This window comes from Neomonachus schauinslandi, chromosome 6 (assembly GCF_002201575.2).
Source record: "Neomonachus schauinslandi chromosome 6, ASM220157v2, whole genome shotgun sequence".
NCBI classification, from domain to species: Eukaryota; Metazoa; Chordata; class Mammalia; order Carnivora; family Phocidae; genus Neomonachus; species Neomonachus schauinslandi.
The window spans coordinates 17832575-17847507 of NC_058408.1; positions in this window are offsets into that span (position 1 = coordinate 17832575).

Below are 14933 nucleotides of genomic sequence, written 5' to 3' on the forward strand. Positions count from 1 at the left end.
CTGCTCTCACTATCTCTCTCTCTGTCAAATAAATAAATAAAATCTTTAAAAAAAAAAAAAATCTCTATTCTCCAAGATGTGCTGCTATTAGGTCTCTTCCTTTGAGACAACATTCAGGAAATTTATAATATCAAATGAAAATAGTCCCTCTTTGTTTTATTCTTTCCTCAGCAGTTAAACATATAAATGGATGTAAAAACTGAGGCATGGATTTCAGAGAACAAAGGGAATGTTTCTGATGTTTCAGAAAATAATTTTCTTCAACACATATGATGTGGATTGCACAATCAAGTGCACAGGTTGGGCCTAAAAGGGAGACACATAGAGTAAGAGTAGTTTTATGAGTTTGTTTCCTTGCTCTCTCCTGTCAATGATCAAACATGTGTTAACCATTGACCATTTAAACATGTCAACTTGATTGTCAAATTGAGACTGTAAACTTGACCCTAAGGGGAACTCTCTTACATTGTACCAAATCGTCAGTTTCTATTATTTTTTTTCCTTTCATAAATATTCATGGAAATTTGAAGTACAAGCATATGAATAAACCATATAGGTAATACTAACATAAAAATAGTGTAAAAGCATATTATAGCATATGTTAATGATACAAAAATGTGTAGAAAATTTAAATTAGTTTGTGCTGCCATAGAAAATTAAAAAAAAATAAAATCAGCACCAGTATTGCTAATATGGTTTTATGTTTCAAATGGTTTCACACTGTTATTTACACTGTTAAAAAAGTAGGTCTATATTGTTTCAAACAACAACCTTTTTTTTTTTTTTTTCAAATTTCCTTCAAGGTGCACATATTTAGTAAATCTACTAGTTTGTGGAAATATTTGTAAAATGTTTTTATGGATACAATATTAATTTCTATTTGCATTTTTTGAAAAATTTCAAGGTGAAAATCACTGAAGTCTAAACTATGCACTGTGATAAATCTTCCAAAATATTTTATCCAGATACAGATAAAGGGAGAGTAGACTGATTATTACAGTTGTGTCTTAGAGGATGGCAAAATTTGCTCTCACAACTTCTAAGTTTATTCATAGTTTCTGCTCTAGTCATAAAATTCATGGTAGCTTTATATTCTATTTATGATAAAGCCTTCTTTTAAAAACTTATTAAGCTATTAATGTAAGTTACGTATATTTATTTTACTTCCCAGGCAATAGGTCTTATCTGTTTCAATGCTCAACACAGGGCCTGGTATCTAATGTGATGTATGCACGAATATCAGTTATTCCTCAAATATATAAATGAAACCTGACTGCATTTTTATGCTAATGTAAATGATCCCTTTCAGAACTTCTTGCATGTTAATAGTAAAATACATAGTAAAATAACAATTAAAACCCAAAGAAAATACCATCCAATACAATACAATGTCCTTAAAAAACAGATAATTTTTATAATAAACCTAAGCAGTACAATGTTAGTGAAGATTAGCACAGATGCTAGAGCCAGGTTGCATGTATTTAAATTCTACTACATACCTATGCAGTCTGGAAGTCACAAAACCCCCTAAGCACAATTTCTTCATCTTTAAAAATGTCTGTTCCTTCTTTGGGTAATTGCAGGAATTAAATGAGTTATTATATGTAAAGATCTTAGGGTAGTGTTTGTCATCTAGTAAGCCACATGTCACATCATTGTCATTGTTATCTATATCAACTTTTGAAGATAAATAACTCATGGATAAGTATATATTATATTGTATTCATGAAACGTACCCAAATGTAAATTGTGCCACATGATGCACAAGAAAGAGAAAAAAAGCACACATAAAAGTAATCACATGATCAAACAAGATGGAGAAAAAATTATTATTCAAAGATAAACTTTTTTGCAAAGGACAAGCTCATAATCTTTAATATGTTAAAATTAAAATTAATTCCAAGACATTGTATCAAAAGTCTAACCTGCTTCAACCAAAGCACTACCCTTTGAGACCAGTGTTTTTAAGTCCATCCATTTTAGAAAGACTATGACAGAACATGTCTAGAATTTAAATAGCACCACTGTTGGTTTTAAATATTAATTTTTATTAATTTGATCTTAAATGAGCACAAGAGGTGTTCTAGGTCAGAAACATATGTCTTATTAAATTCCTCACAGTAAATAATAAAGTGTCAGCACCTTCTTGTCCTAGACCTTATCCCTGGGGCAATGGATGCAAGATGATGGTATTTTTTTCCTATATAATTAACCAGACTCTCTATAGATGAAGGGCAAGGAAAAATGATTTTTCTCTGCTTATAAGAAAGAATGAAGCACTTGCCCTCACTCCTCTTCTGAAAGGTTATTCTAGGGAAAATAATGACCCCTCCTTTTAATTATAAACCTTTTGGTAATGTCAATATAATTTCTCCAGGAGTGACATAGTCCTCTGCATGTCAGCCTTTAAAACTTGGAGTTGTCTCCCAAGTTCTGAGGCTTCATTGATTTTGACATGTAAATACTTAGGAAGATAACTACCCATTCTTTCCAGTACCCAGCAATTTAATTTAGGAATATACCCCAGGCTCTAAAAGTTGACCCTATCCTTGAGGAAAAAAAACAAATTTATCATTCTTTGAATCAGAGCAATTAACTAGACAAAAGGATAGAGATCTAAATCTCCAGGTATGTGAAGAGTATCAGGAAGTTAGTGATTTTTGCAAGAACCCTGAGGAACCCAGAGAGGTTTTATTTCCCCACTAATTAATTAAGCATGTTTTGAAAAGTTAAATAATTGGCAATATTAAGACCGTACCATATGGAGACAGAAACAAACTTTTGTTTTGTTTTGTTTTGTTTTGACTAGTTCTAATGGGAATTATTCTATTGGTTGGACAAAAATGATAATTTTAAAGTTATTTAAATCTGCCTCTAGCAAACAACATCGTAGTTGTGGGGAAAAAAAATATTACAAATATTTCAGCCATCCATTTTGCCTCTAGAGAACTATGTGATTTTGTCCATATCACTTAAAATTACCTCTAAATTTAGACACTTCCAGCAATAAACATTTATTATCACACTTTCTTATGGTCAGGAATCTGAATGGAGCTTTGGTGGGTGATTCTAGTCTGAAATTTTTCATGTTGCTGTCAAGCTGTCTTGTGAAGGCTGCACTATGGTGGGGGATCGGGTCGTGTTTCTAAGTTCCCTCGTAGTTCCTAATCAGGTGCCCTTTCCACAGGACTGACTCATGACAGATATGACATCTGTTCTTTCTAAGTGAGCAATTAGAGAGAGAGAGAGAGAGGAGTGGGAGAGAGATAAGGTGCTCAACATGGAAGCCGCTATCTTAATATTCTAATCTCAGAATTGATATCCTATCCCTTCACTTATATCTGAGTCAATAAATCCAATCCACACTGAAGGGAGACCTTGAACAAGAGCTGGGAAAGCAGAGATCTTAGAGGCTTGGTAGTATTTAGACTTGGTAAATGGGGCTGGATTTTAGTCAGAAGGCAGACGCTTAACGACGATGTTCTCCTGGATAGGATTTGGTAATAGCTGAAGCACCTATGTGAAAATGGTTTGCAATGTTGTAATTGTGGTTAATGCAGTTTATAATCCCCTAAAATTGCATAGTACATGAATATAAAAAATTTGAAATTGAGGGCTATGTTTATACAGAGAATATCTCCCAAAATACATGCATTGTAAGTAGTCAGTCACTCTAAACTTTTAAATCTAGCAAATGATCTTTTTAATGAATGATTTTGTTTTAAAATCATATAATAGTAGACCAGAGACTATGATAGCCTAATCTCTAGTTAATATAATTTTATGATCTTCTGAAAAGACTTTATAAGCAGTAAATTTATGATTGGCATATAGAATATTTTAACTTAGAATTTAAATAGATTTCTAGGGATGTCTGGGTGGCTCAGTAGGTTAAGCATCTGCCTTCTGCTCAGGTCATGATCCCAGAGTCCTGGGATCGAGCCCCGCAAGCCCCATATCGGGCTCCCTGCTCAGCGGGAAGCCTGCTTCTCACCCTCCCACTCCCCCTGCTTGTGTTCCCTCTCTCTCTGTCTCTCTCTCTCTGTCAGAAAATGAATGGGATCTTTAAAAAAAATAAAATAAAATAAATAAATAAATAAATAAATAAGTTTCTATATTTTCCATGAGTTAAACACAAATATTTTGGTCATATATGTTCACTTTCTTATTCTCATGCCAGCTTAGTTTTGATTGGTACTGATTTGCTGAGGTTCAAATTTTGAATTCTAGTATTGCTTAAACAGGACTGAAACTGATGAAAATATTTTCAACGTTGGTGTGCTAAACCAGTCAAAAATTCATATTAATATTACAGAGAATAATAATTTTTGAAAAGTTAATGTCAGGTTTTCCAGAAAATGCTATAATCCCTCCATTTCTTACTGATGAAGGGGTTGATAAAGAAGATGGAAACAGAGAAATTATAAAGTTAAGGTAAACTCCGGAAAGTTTTTATAAATGAATACAATGTAAAACTCAACAAAAGTTAAATAAATATAAACATTCATTAAGGGGTTCCATGTGTCTAGAACTCTGCTGTAAGTAAAATAATCTCATAGGATTTTTACAATAAGGACAGTGTGAGAGGTGGTGCCTAGGGTTAAAAAATAACATTTGAAATTATGCCTATTATGTTAGGATTTCCACAATCAAAGCACAGTTCCCAGGAGTTCCAATTTCATTTATCAATATTCTCCATTAACCAATCTACTCTAAGACAAACAAACAAACTTTTCTCTAGTTCCTACAACTGCCTAGATTTCCAATATCCTTCTCTTTACAATATTGGCTTCACAGAAATTTCATCTCTTTCCTCTCTCCATATTTATAAATCTAATTTCTCTTTCAAGAACCAAGATTCTATCTGTCTAGGTTCTTCTCGAAACTTAGGAATGGACTTTTTCTCAACTGTAATTTCTTGGCAGTCCATTTGGTTACCAATTATCTTCCGACTTGCATTTTAGTTATATAGGTCATTGTCCTGTTTCCAGCTTCTGACTGAAAGTTCATGAAGTCAGAACCCACATCTGGTCTATCTCTGTGTTTTCATAATCACTAGAAAAATGTTTTGCAAATCCTATGCAATTGATACACTTGCATTGCATAAGTGAGCATAGAAGTCATCACACTGCTTGCTATGGATGATTTTACAAATCAAACATAGTTGTTTAGACCAATAAGAACTTAAGATATAGGTTCTATACTGTTCAACTAAAGGAAGTAACACATATAATTAAGGTTCTTCAGTGTCCGTGTAGTGCTGAAAGATATATCATTATTTGATTCCATAAAGTAAAATATATAAAGCAAGCAATACCATAGAAAGAATTACTTTACAAATTCATGAGGATAATTTAAAAAATGGGTTATTTAGACACCAGAGAAAGACCTATAAAAGAATATTTAGCCCATTTTTGTGAGTGCATAAGAAATGTCTTAATCCTAAGCAAATTTCATCAGTAATATCTATACCAAAACATTTAAGTAGTTAACTTACATTCTAAAAATAAGATTCTTATATAAACAAAATGTGTAATCATGCCAGATCCATTGTCTAGATTGACTAAAATAAAGGACTGAAAAATTGAAATTGAAAAAAATATCATATACGATGGAGGGTCATTATATTTTTAAAATGCCAACTTCAGAGAGTTATCACTAAATACCATCAAATTATCATTGTAAAACCAAAGAGGTGAGCAGATACAGAGGGATACTCATATTTGCATGCTTTCACTGGTCTGCAGATTATTATTTTCAATTACGGCTACCTACTGTATATGCACTGGGATAGATTAGGCAATAGGATATATTCGTCCTACTTTTTTTAAAGGAATTGCAACATATACTCTCTCCCAATGGCAAATTCCAATTGACTTTATTTAAAAATATATGAATGAAGGCCTCAGGCATTGAACTACTGGAATTTTTATCACTTGGTTGAGTTTGGGACCAAGGAGCTCTGGCACCTAGAACATTCAGGTGTTTCTCATCCCTGGACTCCCCTGCTGGGCCTTGTAGAACTCCCTAAATGCCAGGAGATCAGGCTTCCTCTGGGAAGAGTGGTCAAGGTTACAGCACCTGGAGTCTGAGTCCACCATACTCCAAGCAGTCCTGATGCTCAGAGCATCCCCACCCTTCTTCCAGGATTTTCACACACTCTTGCCACGGACTCCAAGCCACATAGCACCCCCTATGAACTCCAAACTCACCCTGTTTGCCCTCCTGGGAAATCCTACATTTCATTCACCTCAATAAGGCCTCAGCCCAGGTCTGGGGCATCCTGCTGCCCACCCCCTGCAAAATATGAAATGTCTATGTATGCAAGAATATGTAAGAGTCTTATATGTAAAAATTATGTTGTTGGTCCATCCTGGCTGACACTCTAGGATCAAAGAGAAGGGTAAAATCATCCCAATTTCAACTTCATTTTTAAATGTCATGTCACTTATACCAAGTATAAGACTTTACTTAAAACACAGACAAGAGATTGAAGTGACCATAGAAGCCTCAGTGGGAGGTAGGGAATGTTAGTACAATGGAGACACCGTGGGTTATGTGAATGAATTGCAAAAATAAGACTGGTGATATAAACCCATTTCTTTTTTTTTTTTTAAGATTTTATTTATTTGACAGAGAGAGACACAGCGAGAGAGGGAACACAAGCAGGGGGAATGGGAGAGGGAGAAGCAGGCTTCCCGCCGAGCAGAGAGCCCGATGTGGGACTCAATCCCAGGACCCTGGGATCATGACCTGAGCCGAAGGCAGATGCTTAACGACTGAGCCACCCAGGTGCTCCAAACCCATTTCTCTACTTACAAACTCTGGTACTCATTTTATACAAGTTAACAATTAAGTTTACAGAGTTGTAGAGATAAGAAAATGTCCATGAAAAAACTGATACCTTTCAGTGCTTAATAAACCTCGCTGTTATGTTTGCAAACTAGCCAACAAAAAAACAAAAATAGGTAGTATTATCATTATCATTATCTCTGTGTTCATTATCATGAGATTTTGAATGTGGGGTAGCCTAATATTAAGTTTTTACATTTTATTTTATTTTTTAAAGATTTATTTATGTATTTGAGAGCAAGAGAGAGCAGGGAGAGGAGCTGAGGGAGAGGGAGAGAGAGAATCTCAAGCCAACTCCCCACTGAGCTCAGAACCTGACACAGGGCTCAGTCTCAGAACCCTGAGATCATGACCTGAGCTGAAATCAAGAGTCAGGTGAGTAGCCAACTGAGCCCCCTAAGCACTCCTTAAATTTTCACATTTAAAAATTTTTCCATTTGTGTTAATACATCAGCTTTCCTAATCAACTTTTTAAAATACATTAATGTGAATAAGATGCATGCTAATACGTTTCCAAGTAAAGAATCTATAAAATTATTACATAATATGTATTCAACTTTGAAAAGGATTTTTACATATAAAAGTTTTTATTATAGTGGTTGACTTATTTTAATAATGCTGAAATTCTGATTCCCTATGCAGTCTGTCATTCAGTCAGTTTGGTAGCTGTTCAGTAATTTTCTATAAGTATTACGAGGTTGTGGGTATTTCTAGTTTAAAGAACAATGTGGCATTTGGTGCTGTAAAAAAAAATAAAAAAAAAACCAAACTTACTTTGAGGTAAGTTATTAGCAACAACATTTAAAAACAAATTGTCTAAAGTAAAATAAATAAAAATAAAAACAAATTCCCATTTAATGTTTTAAAAGACATCCCAAATAGAATGATAGATATTTTGAAAAACTTGGTAAAGAGGGTGTTTAAGGTCTGATTTTATTCTTATGTGAACTGCAAATGTAATGAATTTTTTACATAACAGTTGTTATTTTCTTTTGAAGTTTATACTCTATTTCAAGGAAACATAAGTTGCCTCCTTGAGGCAAGGTATTTCTTTGTACACAATCTCATATATATATAAAGTTTAAAAAGGAAGAAAACGGAAATGAAAGGAAAGAAAGAAAAAGAGAGTAGTGGGGACGGGAGGGAATGGGTTAGGCTTCATTGAACATCTCAAATTTTTATAGTAAATTTTTAGACAAGCAAAGAGAAGTAATATAACCAGCCACACTTAATAAAATTTCAGTTGATCAATTTAATTACACAGAAATAATCACATTCCACAAGTATTTAATATACATCTTCTTTATGTAGCCATATAATAAAATCAAATTTTGATTTATTGATAAAAATAAATAACATGTTCGTGAGAAATAAGAAGAAATATCTTGCCATGTGTAAGCAACCACAGATCACTTCAATGCACTCTAAATTTAAAAATGTTATCTGTGAACTCAGAAAAAAAATGTAAAACTAGAAGAAGGTGTATGTCTGATCATGGTCAACATTTTGTCACTATGGAAATTCAAGTAGAAAAGGGTACATTCTGGGGCCCCTGAGTGGTTCAGTTGGTTGAGTGTCTGATTCTGAATTCTGCTTAGGTCGTGATTTCAGGATCTTGAAATCAAGCCCTGGGTCAGGCTCCACACTCAGTGGAGAATCTGCTTAAGATTCCCTCCCTCTCCCCCTGCCCCTCTCCATGCACTCTCTTTCTTTCATTTTAAAATAAATTAATTATTTAAAAAAGTTAAAGAAAAGGGTGCATTCTCCAATATCTAGCAAAAGTTTAAAGGCTGAATTTTCTTATTCTCAGTTAAATGTTATATATGCATTAATTAATTTGAAGACTTCTCCTGACTTATATCTTCTAAAAAACTAACTTAAAATATTTGTAGAATCAAGTTGGTGACCAAAGGGTACAAACTTGGTCAAAAGGTACAACCTTCCAGTTATGAAATAAATTAGTCCTAAGGATGTAATGTACAATGTAGTGAGTATAGGTAATAGTACTGTTTTGTAGATTTGAAAGTTGCTAGGAGAGTAGATCTTAAAAGCTTTCATCACAAGAAAAGAAATGTAACAATGTGGGGTGATGGATGTTAACTAGACTTATTGTGGTGATCATTTCACAATATATACAAATATTGAATCATGTTTGTATTCCTGAAACTAATATGTTATGCATAACTCAAGAAAAAAAGAAAAGTATCACTGACTTAGGAATCTTAATCAAGAAATACAGAATCAAAGTGATAAACTTTTTACTAATCTCATTAAGGTAAACATAAGTAGTCATTCACTTTTTCTATATATTCAGATTCTCTATTGACACTGTTATTTCTCATACTTTAAGGATATTACATATTATTCAGTTAAGTAATTTTGCTGCAGCTAATAGATTTCAAATTATAAGCATATATGGATATTCAGATATGATAATTAATATTGTTGATATTTTATAAATATATATGAATATTATAAAATGCAATCAGAGCTTTTTTCTGAAATTTTTAATATAAATATTTTAAGCTTGTGTGTTGTTCTCATTTTTACAAAGTGGATTAGTTTTTAGTATTATTTCACATTATAATTAAAATCATTAACTTGTAAAAGTTTAAAATATTGAGAAATTATTAGGGAAATCCATTTATTAAATAACTATAGGATGGAATGTGATCAGTTTGTTTTCTCTATAGATATTTAGCTAGAACTTTTAAAGTTAGTAAAATATCAAATTTTTGTTTCAGCATTATGCCAAATAATGAATAAAGTCAAGGAAGAAAAATAATTATGATTGAATACTACCCTGGAGATAAAGTATGAATGTTTCTTTTTGGGTTTATTTCCTAAGAGATTCTGTTGCAATCTCTGACTGATATAATTTTATGTTCTTTTGGATCATGCTGACAATTTATATTTTATTACTAGATGCTTATTTGAACTTTTAAAATGATATATTGAACTGAATAACTAACATTTTGCCAACTTGACTTTTTGAAACATGAATTTGCAATGTCTTGAAAGATTTAATAGTATTTGTGAAAAAAATCAAGTATTGACAAAATATTATGAATTTTTTGTGATTTACTTTCTTCTATATTAGAATCAAATGATCTGATTCTTTTGGCTGTTTTTAAGAAAACAATATTGTACCTCTTTTTTTAATTAGGTGATAATAGATGAAAATTGACTATCATTCATTTTAAAAATAAGCATGCTTCTCTGACTACTGATGTTCACTTATAGTGGAATTCAGCATATTTTATAATATTCAAAATTATTTTTAATTGCAAAAATAAGGGAATTATGATGCCAAATCACCCAGCCAAAAAGTGGAACTGACCTTTATATTTATATTGCTATATGTTACATGAAACAGGAAGAAAATAAACATGTTGTATGTTTATTTTACTTTTCTTTGTCTTAAAAACTATATCTTTCAAGATTATTCTCTATTTTTCTACACAGACTTTAGCTTTTAGAATTTTTAGGTTCTGAGTTACCTACATAAAACCTTTTGAAAAATGCATACAAGACATTAACTTTGATATGTAAATATGGTAATTAATCAATTAATTAGTATCAGGTATAATAATATAGTCAAAAATATGCATTTTATGTATCATTGCTCACCGGAAACTTTTTTGATAATACCTTCTTCTATTTACTAAGAAAATCATTGCCTCGGGGGAAAAGAATATTATGTAGCACTTTTATATGTGAATCTTTCCAACTATAATTATTTGAAGGGATAACTAAACATGAATTCTGCCTTAGGGTTAACACATATCCAATTTGTTTCACAGATCATCTAATTATAAGCAGATTGCCCACCCACCTCAGCTCTAATCTCTTTACATTTTAAAATAATTTCAGTACTAGAGAAATATGTGATACTTTTATTAGGTCATTGTGAGAGTACACATGATTATCTGTTTTTTAATTCCCGTGTCATTAGAGTATTAATAATAAATGAGTTATTAGCACATTATAGACATATGTAAGATTATAAGTAGAACATTTTAACAAATAAATAAACTCAATGGTCAACTTTGATTTCTTTCTATAAAAGAACCTGAATGATAGGCACCTATTCCTATAGACATTATCATGCAGTTTTTTTTTTAAAGACAGAGACATAATTGAAAATTTATTTCTGAGAGACATATACCTGCTGAAGAAAATCAAACCTTGAAGGACACACAGTTCTCTTCAAGTATACAAAATAACACTCTATCAGAAAGTGGTAAGCAAAAGCACATGAAACAGTCATCAAGAGAATTCTATAGAATATTTTCTTCATTTATTTATTTTTCCAAGTTTTTACTTAAATTCCAGTTAGTTAATATATAGTATAAGATTAGTCTCAGGAGTAGAATATAGTGATTCATCACTTACATACAATACCCAGTGATCATCATCCTCATTTATTTTTATGTCACAATTTTATATAACTTCATTGTCTTTTAGAAAAAGTGACTCAAATAGTAGTGTAAGAGTTCAGATCCTCTTAGATGCAAATTTAAAGTTCAATTCATGATAAGGATATTACCATATGAAGTCCAAGAATAGAAATTCATTGGCACAAGACTCTTTGTCTTTTACTTTTCTTCTCTCTCTCTCTCTCTGTGGGTATGTTTTATTCTTTGTATCTTGCTTTAAAAATTTGTCTTGATTTAGGGACACCTGGATGGCTCAGTCGATTAAGCATCCGACTCTTGATTTTGACTCAGGTCATGACTTCAGGGTCATGAGATCGAGCCCCAAGTGGGGCTCCACACTCAACATGGAGTCTGCTTGAGATTCTCTCTACCCCCCTCTCTCTGCTCCTCCCCCAGCTCATACACTCTCTCTCTCTAAAATAAATAAATTAAATCTTTATTTTTTTTAAGATTTTATTTATTTATTTGACAGAGAGACACAGTGAGAGAAGGAACACAAGCAGGGGGAGTGGGAAAGGGAGAAGCAGGCTTCCCACTGAGCAGGGAGCCCGATGCGGGGCTCGATCCCAGAACTCCGGAATCATGACCTGAACCAAAGGCAGACACTTAACAACTGAGCCACCCAGGAGCCCCAATAAATAAAATCTATAAAAAATTTTATCTTGATCTGGAGCACATGGGAAGAAAAATACCCATTGGCAACTCAAACATTTTCATCTTATGCCTCAAGTCATTAAAAACAATTTCCTTGGGCCAGGGCTCAAAATCTAGGGAAATAAACTGATTTACCTAAATTAGATTAAGGGCTGCCTCTGGACCTTTCAAATAAGACCAAGAGATGAAGTCACATTGTGTGAAGTTGATGACTTCTGCTTGAACCATGGACATGGAGAGTACTTATCAGAATATAGGAGGATGCTGGTATATTTTCTTGCATTCTTATTCCTTGACTTCATTTCCCATGACTTCCTGCTAACTAACTTTGCTACTCACTCTCTTGTCCATCCTCTAAAACTTTGAAAATACATTGCTTCAGCAATTATCAAATCAAACATCCCTTTGTATAGTGAGTCTGAAGTCTTAATATATTCTCTTCTTGTTTTACTTCCCATCTTACTCAGTTTAGATTCCATGGGCTAATACTATAAACACTCCATCCCAAACACTTTCAACACTTTAGATGTCTCATCACACTCACCTGACAAACTGTGAGCTATGAAAAAATACAACCAATAATTTTCTTCACCTATTACCCTACCAACTAAATATTATTGTATACAGATTACATAATCTGATTGATTGGCCATGCCTATACATTCACAGTAAATGAATTTACTGTATTTCATTACCTCATAATCCACTGTACTATTATCGAGCACTTATTACAGTTTGCAGATGCATATTTAATAGCCCAATCTGCAATAAAATATACTTGTTACTAAAATTTAGCAGTGGGTAAAATTCAATCTTATCAATGTGTTAGAATCATGTTTTTATGTTTTTTTTTTCTGTAAATGAGATATTCTATTTTTTAAGGTTTCGAGTTTTTATTTAAATTCTAGTTAGTTAACATATAGTGTAATATTAGTTTCAGGAGTAAAATTTAGTAATTCATCATTTACATATAACACTCAGTGCTCTGTAGATGAGATATTCTTAACTGCTAGATTGTATATGAATCAACTGGGCTGCTTTTAAACCATGTAATTTTCAGGATTTATTTTGAGATAAGAACCAAAAATTGTGAATTTCATGCATTTTTTACAAGCCCTTATGGTAATTCTGATGAAAGTTCTTCTATGGTTACATTAAAACAAACACACACATAAAAGCTGCTCTAAAAGTATATATATATTAATACCTTTAAAATCTAGAAGAAAGGTACTTTTTACACTTTACTATAAGATACCAATTCAAATTAGCTACATTTTTTATGCAATTGCAATATTTGGTGTAATAATTTCAGTTTTCAGATATATGCCAACTAGAGGAATAACATATAATACATGATTCAGATTGAATCATTTTGCCCTTTTTTTATTGGGATAATTTTTATATTTTTAAGTGAAGCTGCTTCTTGAAGAACTCTAATGAATAAAAGAAAAGAAAAGTCATTTTTTCTACCAAAGTGTTTCTTCATCTTGGCACTGTTGACAATTTGATCTGGAGATTTATTTTTGTGGGGGGCTGTGCTGTGCACTGTAGGATTTAGCAGCATCCCTGGCTTTTATCCATTAAAATCTCCCATCTGGAACAGTCAAAAATATCTCCAGATATTATCAAAATCTCCTAAAGGGAAAAATCATCCCCCAAATTGAAAGCTATTACTCTAATGGAAAGATGACTTCTTTAGTGATACTGGATTTCCAATCCCCACTATCCCATCAATTAGCTCTATGACCTTGAGCAAGTCATGTTTCTGGGCTTCAGTTTATTCAATTTCAGTATATGTACTGTCAAAGCAAACACATGGGCTTCAATTAATTCATATGTAATGTGAGAATGCTGGAATAGATCATTTTTAAGTGTCCTTCAAGTTTTTATTATTCTTTCATCATGCAGATAAGCTGAAATGTAGTTGAATAGGAGAAAACAATCAGTATTATATGTTGAATCTTTGTATACACATACACACACATAAATACAAAAAAACAGAGTGCTTTGAATTAGCTAAAATGATTCAGAGGAGAATGGTAATTGGTATGTTTGATGCTTAAGAAGCCCTATTATACATTAACATATAAATTAGTGCTAAATGCCCTTGCTTAGAATATATGGGAAATTATATATAATTTCTACATTAAATGTTAAAGATTTCTCTGAAAACTAGAAATAAACTTAAAATATGTTGATATTTTCCCAGTGTTTTAATTTTATAATTAGCGTGTGTGTGTGTGTGTGCATGTGTGTATGACAAAGAAGTTGAGTGTGAGGAGAATCTTAGATATTTTCTAATGTCAAATTCTCTTAATAGTTTTCTTTTGTAAGGAGTTGACCTCTCTTTCTTCCCATCCTCTTTATACAGTGTGACACTCTACAGTCCCCTATGCAGTTTATTGGTGTTGAGAGAATCCCTGAGCATTTCCAGTTCTTGTCTTGCTGTTCTCTTCAAAAAGGTTTTCTAAATTTGGGTATTGGGAATGATCATGTCCTGCTGTGTGCTCTGTACACCAAGAAGAGTCGTTAGTAAAAAAAGGGATGGAATTGGACAGTATTCTGACAAGTGGACAGAGATGTTGTCAAAGGTTTTTTCTGATCCCCTGTGCTGTCCCTACCTTTAATTCTTACCTTGAAAAAGGTAATATGTTGGATAAAGAAATGAAACAGTCGTTCTGGGCGTCTGGGTGGCTCAGTTGGTTAAGCGACTGCCTTCGGCTCGGGTCATGATCCTGGAGTCCCTGGATCGAGTCCCGCATCGGGCTCCCTGCTCAGCAGGGAGTCTGCTTCTCCCTCTGACCCTCCTGCCTCTCATGCTCTCTGTCTCTCATTCTCTCTGTCTCAAATAAATAAATAAAATCTTAAAAAAAAAAAAAAAGAAACCGTCGTTCTTCTTGTGTATATGGGAGTCCCCAAAATAGATCTTAATCCAAATCCTGGCTGTGGTTCCCATTATCTGAGTAACTTTGAGAAACATATATAAGA